Below are 10033 nucleotides of genomic sequence, written 5' to 3'. Positions count from 1 at the left end.
ACACTAAAGCCCCGAGGAACAAAATGATGAGACCGACTGATAATGAAAACTTTTATTTATACCAGGGCCTTGGGGCTCCTTCTGGCCCTGAACTGGTTGTGGGCCAGTTGTTGTGTTTGTGGCCCCAAAATACTTATAAAGAAAAAAAAATATATATATATATATATATATATATGTACAGTATGTATATATACAGACCCATCTAACGGCTACCACCACCAACGATTATAATAATATTATTATAGAGGAATACTCCACTGATTTTATTGTGAATCTTGACCCAAGCCATCAATGTAACTTGTATTTATAGAAGCAAAAGATACATTAGATATAACTTAATGTATCCCAATGGGAAATTGTTGTAGAGCAGTGGCAAATATAAAGTGGATTAAAAAGTGTTGACAGATAAAGTACATTTTTCTTATCATAGTCTAGCTCTAATTTGTTTCAGCAGCTCCTACAATACCCAGGATTAATAGCGAACGCTGAGATGTAGTTAACGTTCTGCATGGGCCTAAAACTGACACTCAAACCCTTTAAGACCCAACTGGTACTACAAAATTTGATACCCGGAAACCTTTATATTTTCTCTGTTTCATCAGTTACTGATCATTAGCTTGCAAGTCTAAAGCAACCCATTGGGTACACTATTCCCAGTGGGCATTGGGTAAACGTGAACCCAACCAGAGACCCAAGCTTTACATAAACAAAATGTCCCAAAACCAACCTGAGACTTGACACTTATTTGGGAGCCATCAGAAATAAGTGTCGTCACTATTGTGATTTTGATATTGGAAAGCTTCAAATAAACTCCAAACTCTGCTGTGCCATAGTTACAGCTGCTAAGCTAAAATTGGACAATCATTGGGTTTAGTAAATGGTCAATTAGCAGCGCTTGGGCCAAACACAGACTTAAAGAAAGCAAGGCCAACAACAGGATTCAAAAATCAGTTTGAGTAACTCAACACTATTATGTCTCCTCGGGAAGCCCAGTTAGCGCGCTAATATATTAGCCACATAGTCACCTCGCTATCAAGCGCGCTTTAGTTTAGCCCACAGTCCTTGCATAGGGTTTGGCTGGGGTCCCCTAGTGGAGGAGGGGGGCACTTGTTTAATTTTAGCATATTGAGACCACACCTTACGGCTAGTGGCCTTATGACTTTTCACCACGTATTGATCATAAATTCAACCATTAAGCAGCTACAGATAAGGCCAAACTGCAGTGAAGTATTCCTTTATCTAAAAAGACCAGTGACCTTTCCATTACGATTCTCTTCTTGGTGGTTGTGACCGCAAACGGCAGGATGTTTCCTGCTCTGAGTCAGCTCTGCTTCCTGCTGTCATTAGAGGAACGCCCACATGCAAGCTAACGGTCTTGACCCTCCACATAAACACAGTACAGCAGGTGGTCTGGCAAGCTGACAGGGCCGCAGAGGAAACAGAAGACATTGTTAATACATCAAAAACTCCGAAAAGGCTTCATTGATTTCCACAAGCACAAGCCGGCCCTTCACTCTGTTTTTATCTCTGTCAGACTCACCGGATACAACATCCGATAGCACCAACAAGTAGCTGCTGATGGAGCAGCAGTGGAAGCACGCAACTGTGCAAACTGTAAATAGGATTTATAGAAACAGTGCAACATTTTGGGAATCGTCGTCAGAGTCAGATGTTTCAGATGGATACCCGTTTGTCCAGGACAAAGAGACGCGTTTAGCCTAGTTTAGCATAAATACTGGAAGCAGGGGGAAACTGCTGGCTAACCTCTATCATAATCATCCAAATTTAAATGTTGGCTACATTAGCTGCTAGCTAGCACAACACGGCACAATCTCCCTCATAACTGTAAGCAGGTTGAGTAGCATTGCAGGTAATATAGGTGCTTCAAGGATTGTTGTGCTAAGCTAAGTCTCTCTGTGCTGATATCCCTCTTCTGCAGAATCAAGACAAGAGGACTTTTAAATGTTGAACTGTTCCTTTAACTAGCAGGAAAGAGGACTGTCCACGAGCACATGTGTGTGCAGCCGCTGTATATTTGAACTGCCTTTCCTACCACTTTACTTGACAGTTTGGTATATTTTCCGAAACATAAGTGAGCTTAAAACTTTTTCAAAGCACAAACGCAACAAATTAAAGTTGGAGAGCAACAAGCCCATAAGCACACGTTCATCCTGCATCTGTTATATGATTTACACGTCAGTGAGTCCATGCTGATCACATTTTATGCACTTCTGGAAAAATGTGCCATGTGTTCCCTTTCACTGTAAAATCTGCTTTTTGACATGTTTTGTGTCCGAGATCTCACCGCATCCTCCCTGTTACTACTCCAGCTTTAGCAATATGAAAAGTGTAAGCTGGGGCTGCAGGAGGGAAATAAGTAACTTTAGGTTCCAGTTTAAAAATTCTTACCGTAGCATATTCATGTAGTTTTCACAAGTCTGAGATTTAAACAAACAGCATAGCTCCTAGTAGAACTTAGCTGTGGTTCAATTTAGGGGTTCATCATATTTAGAAAGTTCAATTATTAAATTAAATTATCTTGAGTAAAGCACTTTGCAACAGGAAAGAGAACTCCAACACACACGCGTTGCAGGAATTATGGTCAAAAACAGATCAAACTAATCCATCAGAACCGGTGGTTCACTGGTCACTCCAGCATTTAAAGTGGCTAAATTTCACACTCAAATCAATTTGCTAAAATTAGCAGTTAGTAAGCTTAGAGAGCTGTTGTGACTGGGTGGAGCCAACATGGTCGCAGCTGCCTGGCTTATAATATGAAATCAAATTCACTTTGTGGATGGAAACAAGTTTTTACTCTGAGAACTACAGTAACTGGGCTGGTGTGTTTATGCTGTGGGGCTAAATGTAAAAGGTAAATCCTAGTGCGGTAATAGGGACAGGTGTGCAGGCAGAGTAAGGTCAGGTGACCAACAACTTATTTTTTTTTAATGTTATCTCCCCACAGTCTAAATTATTTTTTTTAAAGCTTCTTTACACCAGATTTGTGACATCAATCATTTGTATTTATTTATTTATGTAATTTATTGAGGTTTTTGGTTTTATCTAAAAAAAACATAAGAACCATGTATAACATGTGTGATCGGAAGGTCAATAAATGTGTTAAATCCTATATTCAGAGCATTTATAAACCAGCAAACTATTTGCTATATAAAGATATAGTGGAGTGATGTCTAGCTGAGCAGAGAATGAAGTCACTCTCCCTGTGTGTGTGTGTGTGTGTGTGTGTGTGTGTGCGTGTGTGTGTGTGTTGTAATCCATGCTTCTCTGTGCTTTGTTTACATAGCCGGGCCAGCCATGCTTGCTTTTAGTGCATGTTAGTGCATGTGAACGTGCTGCGGTGGCCAGCTAATGGCTCTGCGCTGCGCTCATACGGCTGTTACAGATGATAATGCCTTCGGTCATCGCGGAAGCGTAAAGTCCGTCAGCACTGTTGCCATACTTTGCACTGTTAGCACCGTTAGCTGCCGACTCAGTTGTCGCCATGTTGAGAGCCGTTAGGAGGCAGTAGAAATGCTCCCAATGTTGTATAAAGCGCCTTTATAAACAGCAGAGAAACATTGATGAAGGTTGTTTTTTATCTTCTTTCCTCTTTAAATATATTGTGGACAAACTGAAACGACGTTGAGTCTGCAGTCCCAGTGACGCTCTGTGTTCTGTGGCATCACATTTGCTTTGAGGGTAAAAGGAAACTTCTCTCATGTGAAGAAAGTGAATGAATAAAAACAGCGTTGTTGTACAGAAAGTCTCCGTTTCTTTAAAACACAGTTGATGAAAACCTGTTAGATATACATTATCATATACAGTACACACACATTTCAGTACCACTGTCCCAGTAAATTCATGTTAAAACCTCCAAAAACCAGTTAAGTCTTGCAAACATCTGAGATACAGTGATTACAAGAACAACAAGGTTAAACCAATCATAGCGCCAGCCTTCTTAATAACCACATTAATCCTGTTCCCATCATTGAAAGTGATGCGGTTACCTCCAGCTAATACCTGAGAGAACAGTTCTGCTGCTGCCTGGTGGCTGAAGTGTCACACTACTGCTCACTGTGTTACATCACTGGTGGGTGTGGTGAGCTGAGCCCACAACAGGAAGCGTTTGAAAACAGGGTTCCCACTTTGTTCTTGGGATCATTTTCCAGACTTGTTCACAGTGTTTCCACAACATAACAGAGAGCAGCCTGTTCAAAATACTCTCATTCATAAACTATCATTTGAAGGTTAATTTGATGCTGAACATAACTTAGTCACATGGCAATGTGTCTGTTTTGGGGAGCTCTGACAGACAGCCTTATATCATTCTCAGCTACAAAGGAAAGTAGGAAAATGTTGAAATACTTTTCCGGGACAACTCAAGAATTTCATGGACAATTAAATTTGACTTTCTTTTTTCCATGTGTTTTCAATGACTGGAAACATGGTCGACGGTTTTTCCAGGATGCGTAGGAACTACTTATAATGTGTTGCTGCTCCACAAATACATCATAAATATGAATAAACTGTGTTGTTTTTTTGTTCCAACAGAACGGAAACTGACATCAGTCAAAGCGTGACTTTAGAAAACTACGTTTAAAGTTTAAAATGTGTTTTTCCAATGATTTGTTCATTGATGTGTTTCATTTCTGTTGCATTCGTGGGTCATCTGTGTTCATCAGGAGTGGTACTTTTACTCAAGGTAAGTACAATTTTGAGGTACTTGTATTTCCCTTTTCTGCAACTCTATACCTGTACTCTACTACATCTCAGAGGGAAAAAAATCACTTTTTACTGCACTACATTTATCTGACAGATTTAATTACTTTCCTGATTCTTATTAAAAATATAAATAAATAAATGATATCATTATATCAATAAAACTATATCCCTGGGGTGAAATTCACAAGCTATTTAATAAATAAATATATAGAAATATATTAAGAGGAGCTCCACATTTACCAGCTGCAATATTTACACATTCATGCATCAATAATTGTAATCTCATAATATAATGAATGTATTATTATGAAATGAGCCATTGTGCATGATGTGTCACGATTAGGCTTTGCATTCTGTGTTCTATGTGTGTCTTTGTGTAGCTCCACACCCTCCTCACTCTACCTGTCAGCCACTCCCTCAGCACAGCCTAACTCCCTTCACCTGCCTCTGATCAATAATCAAGCACTCCCTCCTCATCAGCACAACTCCCCTCGCCTGTTCAAGCCACTATTTAAACCCCTGCCTCTCAGTCACTCTTTGCCAGATCATTGCCATGTCTACCCGCCCGTTTGGCTTGTCCTGTTCCCGGTTTCACCGGCTGCCTGCCCTCCCTCATCCTGCTGGATTTCCCCCCTTGTCTCTTGTCTCGTCCGTGGATTCCCTGTTGTGTTTCTGTAAGTTTCCTGTTTTGATCTCATCATTCATTAAATACCTGCTTCACTCTACTTCTGGTCTTGTCTGCACTTGAGTCCTCCACCACACCCGTGACATGAGTACTTTTACTATTTTAGCAAAAAAGAGAATACACTTTGTAATTTCTGGTTTTAATAAGTGCTATATAAATAAACTATTATTATTGATTGTGTTATAATAAAACAAATTCAGGAAAAAGTAAAGCTTCAAATAAATTACCATTCACTCAGCTTACAATGTGAGGGATCAATACTGAGAGATTCACACCTGATCAGAAGTGATATCCACAGAGAACATAAATGTCAACATGTACATCAAAATAAGTTAATATATCACTCCACTGCTCTCTGAACAACTCCAAATTTTAATTAATAGGAACATTTTGCTTGGAGAAAATAGTAATTAATAAGGGTGAGCTTTTTTAGCTCTGTGAAGTCGGAGCCCTTTATCACATTTAGAGACTTCAGCAGCACCATTTGGCTATTTCTTCAGCACGACCCACAACGAGCCGTCGGCAATACCCAAACCATGGCCTGATGTGGAGGAGGAAATAAAAAAATCATCCCTCTGACTCAAATCCACTGAAACGGTGGAAAGAAAACGAGCATCTGTATAGTGTCAGTCATTCATCCTCCGGTCCCCTCTCCTCCTGGCTGCTTTGTCTCAGCTCTTTGCTTTTTCTAAGCTGAGGAAAACATAACGATTCTTAGTTTTGGGGGGTTATACACTGATTAAAACAGTTATGAATATTAAATTCAATACCTGCCAATAAATCCCCCTAAATGTTACACATTGTTCATTTGAAGAAGAATGTGAAAATGTTAATGACAGTTGCTAGGGCATTAAACATGTCTAAACAACACGATACATTAACTGTTTATCATTCAGATATTAGTTTGTAAAAGCTCTTAACTGTTCAAAGAATGTGGGGGAAAACGGCAGTTCTCAAGTCTCCTAAACGCATCATTCTATCATCATCCATTAGGATTTTACTATCAGGCTGTTTGATCATTATGCTTTTGTTAACTGTGCCAGTATCCTCTACAGGTTTTTGTTTTTTTGCTATCTAGAGCTTGAATGGCTTTTGACGCTGCAGTTAAAAGAAGAGCCATTAAGATAATCCATCCATCCATCCATTTTCCTCCGCTTATCCGGGGTCGGGTCGCGGTGGCAACAGGCCAAGCAGGCTGACCCAGACTTCCCTCTCACCGGCAACATGTTCCAGCTCATTCTGGGGGATCCCGAGGCGTTCCCAGGCCAGCTGGGAGATATAATCCCTCCAGCGTGTTCTGGGTCTTCCCCGGGGTCTCTTCCCAGTTGGACGTGCCTGATAAACCTCCAGTGGGAGGCGTCCAGGAGGCATCCTAATTAGATGCCCGAACCACCTCAGCTGACTCCTTAGCTGAGGTGGTTCGGGCCATTAAGATAAGATGTACATTATTGTCCCCCAGGGGCAATAGTGCTGCACACAGCTGCAATCAAATGAATACACAGCCGACACACATTACAGGTCACACGGTCTTAATGTAATAACAATAACTTATTTCACAGGCCAGTGTGGAACAAACTGTTAAAGACAAAATGGAAAGAAGAGCCACTAGATGGCAGAAGGGCCCTTCACAACAACAGCTGGAGTTCCCTCACCTGCAAGACCATTAACACCATGAGGCCTTAGTGTGGTGCATTCCCAAAAAACACATGGCAGTCACTTGACACCATGTAACCTCTCACTTTAAAGAAAATGTAAATGACAGTTGTCAGGGCATAAAACCAATGATCTGTTGATCTTAACGGATCAAGACTCAATAGTCAAACCTCAAACGAGGGCATTTTGCAGTTACTTACAGCATCTTTAATGAACGACAGAGACAGAACTTATGTGTTGCTTCACTGTTTGTAGATGAAACTTAGTGAAAAATGAACCACAGAAAAATAGAAACCTTTAAACAAAAGGGCCTGAAGTGTGATGTCACCAAGATACTACTTATTTAGCTCATCTAAGACTACCTTTATAAGAAATGTTCTGTTTTTCAGACCTGAATGAACAGGTTTTCATAATCATGTGAGGATAATAACTCCATCTGGATGGGTTCATGGTGTGGGTGCCACTTTAATCATCAGAGATTTATGGAATGTCTATACACCGGCCCGCCAGACTAGGTAGGCTCGCAACAGTTTCATAATGAAGCGTAAATATTTGTACACTTCTCAGTGGGTGGGGTTCGCACTTGTCTGCTGAGGGGATTCAACTCAGCAGGAAAGGCCCAGAGTGAAAGTAGCCATGAGCTATACAACACTGTTCGCCACGGACCTCGCGGCTCCCAGGGGCCACTGAACCCCCTCTCCTTGCAGACCCTGTCTCTTTTACAAAGCCGTCTACTCTGCGCTGACAGAGAAGGCCTTGAAAATAAACACTAAAAGATATTTGTCACCTGGTCTGATGCTGATGTGAAAGTGAGGAGGACTGCAACAACACAAGAGATGTATATTGGGGCGACCGTGGCTCGCTGGGTTAAGACAGTTCGAACCTTGACTGGGACGTGTCCTGTGTCGAAGTGTCCCTGAGCAAGACACTGAATCCCTAACGGCTCCCACGGCAGCCCACTGCTCCCTTTATACAAGGATGGGTCAACTGTAGAGACAAATTTCCCCCTTAACGGGACCAATACAGTATAATAAAATGTAAAAAAGACACGCCATTAGATACACTGAGGCTCCCTAATCTACTACCTTCTCACCTAGTCCTTGACCCATACCGGAGGCCACTGCAGAGGTAAACAAAAAGACGACTAAGAGTGAATTATTAACTTAAGTCTCATTTTGTTCTGTTGCAATTAGAATTTTTATTTGGAATGATAACTGCTTTTATTAGGCCTAAATGTTGTTTACAGTTCAATAAAGCATGACAATACATAGATAGTTTAACAGATCAAGTCTTTTTTTCTCTGCAGGGTCAAGCCACAGAGCTGACACCGACAGGAGCTGTGCCTGCTCCTTCAGATTCTAGCCAGAGGGTGTCCCCCACGTGTCCCAGTTTATTCGCTGTTTGTATCTCTACCCAGGGCTGATTGGTTTTTAACCAAGCAGGGCACTAGAAGTAAATATTGAAGATATGTCTGGTTGTGATATTATATTTGCTGACCCTAAATTTAGCTTTTACTGCCACCTCGTCTCCCCCATGTTCTGTCGAGTAATTACTGTCTCCTGTCACTGCTTGTCCAAGCTTTCAGTGCCACCATTTTCCTCAGGGACTACCACACAAAGCCAAGTGTTTCTGCTCCTCTGAGTGTCTTTTAGGAGAGATTATACTGAACTGGCTAACAGAGCTCAACAGGAAGAGATGACGACAGTCACTCTGGGTCGTAGTAGTGTTGAGAGGGGACCAGCTGCATCTGCATGACATCAGACATCAGACTGCCAGACAGTTGATGAAATTCCTACCCTGCACTCATTCACAAATTTGCCCCTGCTGATACACCTGACAGTCACAGCAAAATACAGCAGATGGGCCATGTGCTGCAATAAGCAGGGACTAAACACTTGGACTCTGATGAGTCTGTACTCTTAGATGTGGCAAGGCAAAAATCTATGTAGGACTAATGTCCAGCCACCCTTCTCCCTTTCACAGGTAACTGGGAACAGGTTTTGCTGACTTCCTCATGGCTTTGGATTATACAAAGGAACAGAATGAATCAAGTACTTGGTCAAATAACGAAAGGGGAGATTTAAAATTACAAGTAGTCCTTTGGACTATGGACCGAAGTTAACGGATGTGTTGGAAACTGAACATGTACACTGTTTCGTGCTTTGTTCCTTGATATTCAAACATGTCAAGCATGTTGGTGTATATACTTACTTGTGACTATAAAAAAAAAAAAAAATACCGATATACTAATCCATGTGAAAAATAGTGAAAGGAATGAAATGTACAATCTTTTGACGGGCTAAATAACATAACAAATTAGACCCGGGAGTTGAGTAAAGAAACAAAAACTTGACACTGTAATGTCATGCATTAAAACAAATCTGTAAATGAGAGTTAACTGTTAGCTATGGCACGATAGCAGATATGAATTGCATTCATTGGATGTGTCGGTTCATTTAGCTATGAGTTAATAATGAAACAAGCAAGCTAGCGCTAGTTAAGAAAATACATCATTTTGTAAACATTAGGAAGAAGAAACATATCTGCCATATTGCTTTTACGTTGTCACTGGAAATTAATTAAAGTTACACAAACACACACCAGAGGCATGCAGAACAGACGCACATACAGCCACATATTCGACAAGCTGCACTGTGTCTCAGATGTTCACTATCGACTGTCTCCCTGTCACAAAGAGCTGCATGTGACCCGAAATATCTACACATCTACAAATCCAAAAGCATCTTCACACCTCCGTAGATCGGTACATATAGATTGGAGGACAACATGTGCTACTTTCTGATCTTGTAAGTTAAACACTCCCCAGGGGTTGGCATTACACAGCGACTGTAACTTGTAATTCACTTGTATTTGCTTTATCTCCATTCTCCTCAATCAAGCTCCAATAAATCTTTAGCTTTAGACATCAAGAGGTCTCCTGCCGCTTCTCTGGTCTCCAGTTAACCTGCTCGT

The sequence above is a fragment of the Anarhichas minor genome, unplaced genomic scaffold (genome assembly GCF_050575085.1).
Source record: "Anarhichas minor isolate MPS153535 unplaced genomic scaffold, ASM5057508v1 ptg000071l, whole genome shotgun sequence".
Classification (NCBI taxonomy): domain Eukaryota; kingdom Metazoa; phylum Chordata; class Actinopteri; order Perciformes; family Anarhichadidae; genus Anarhichas; species Anarhichas minor.
The sequence above is the reverse complement of the archived record's forward strand: the minus strand, read 5'-3'. Positions refer to the sequence as shown.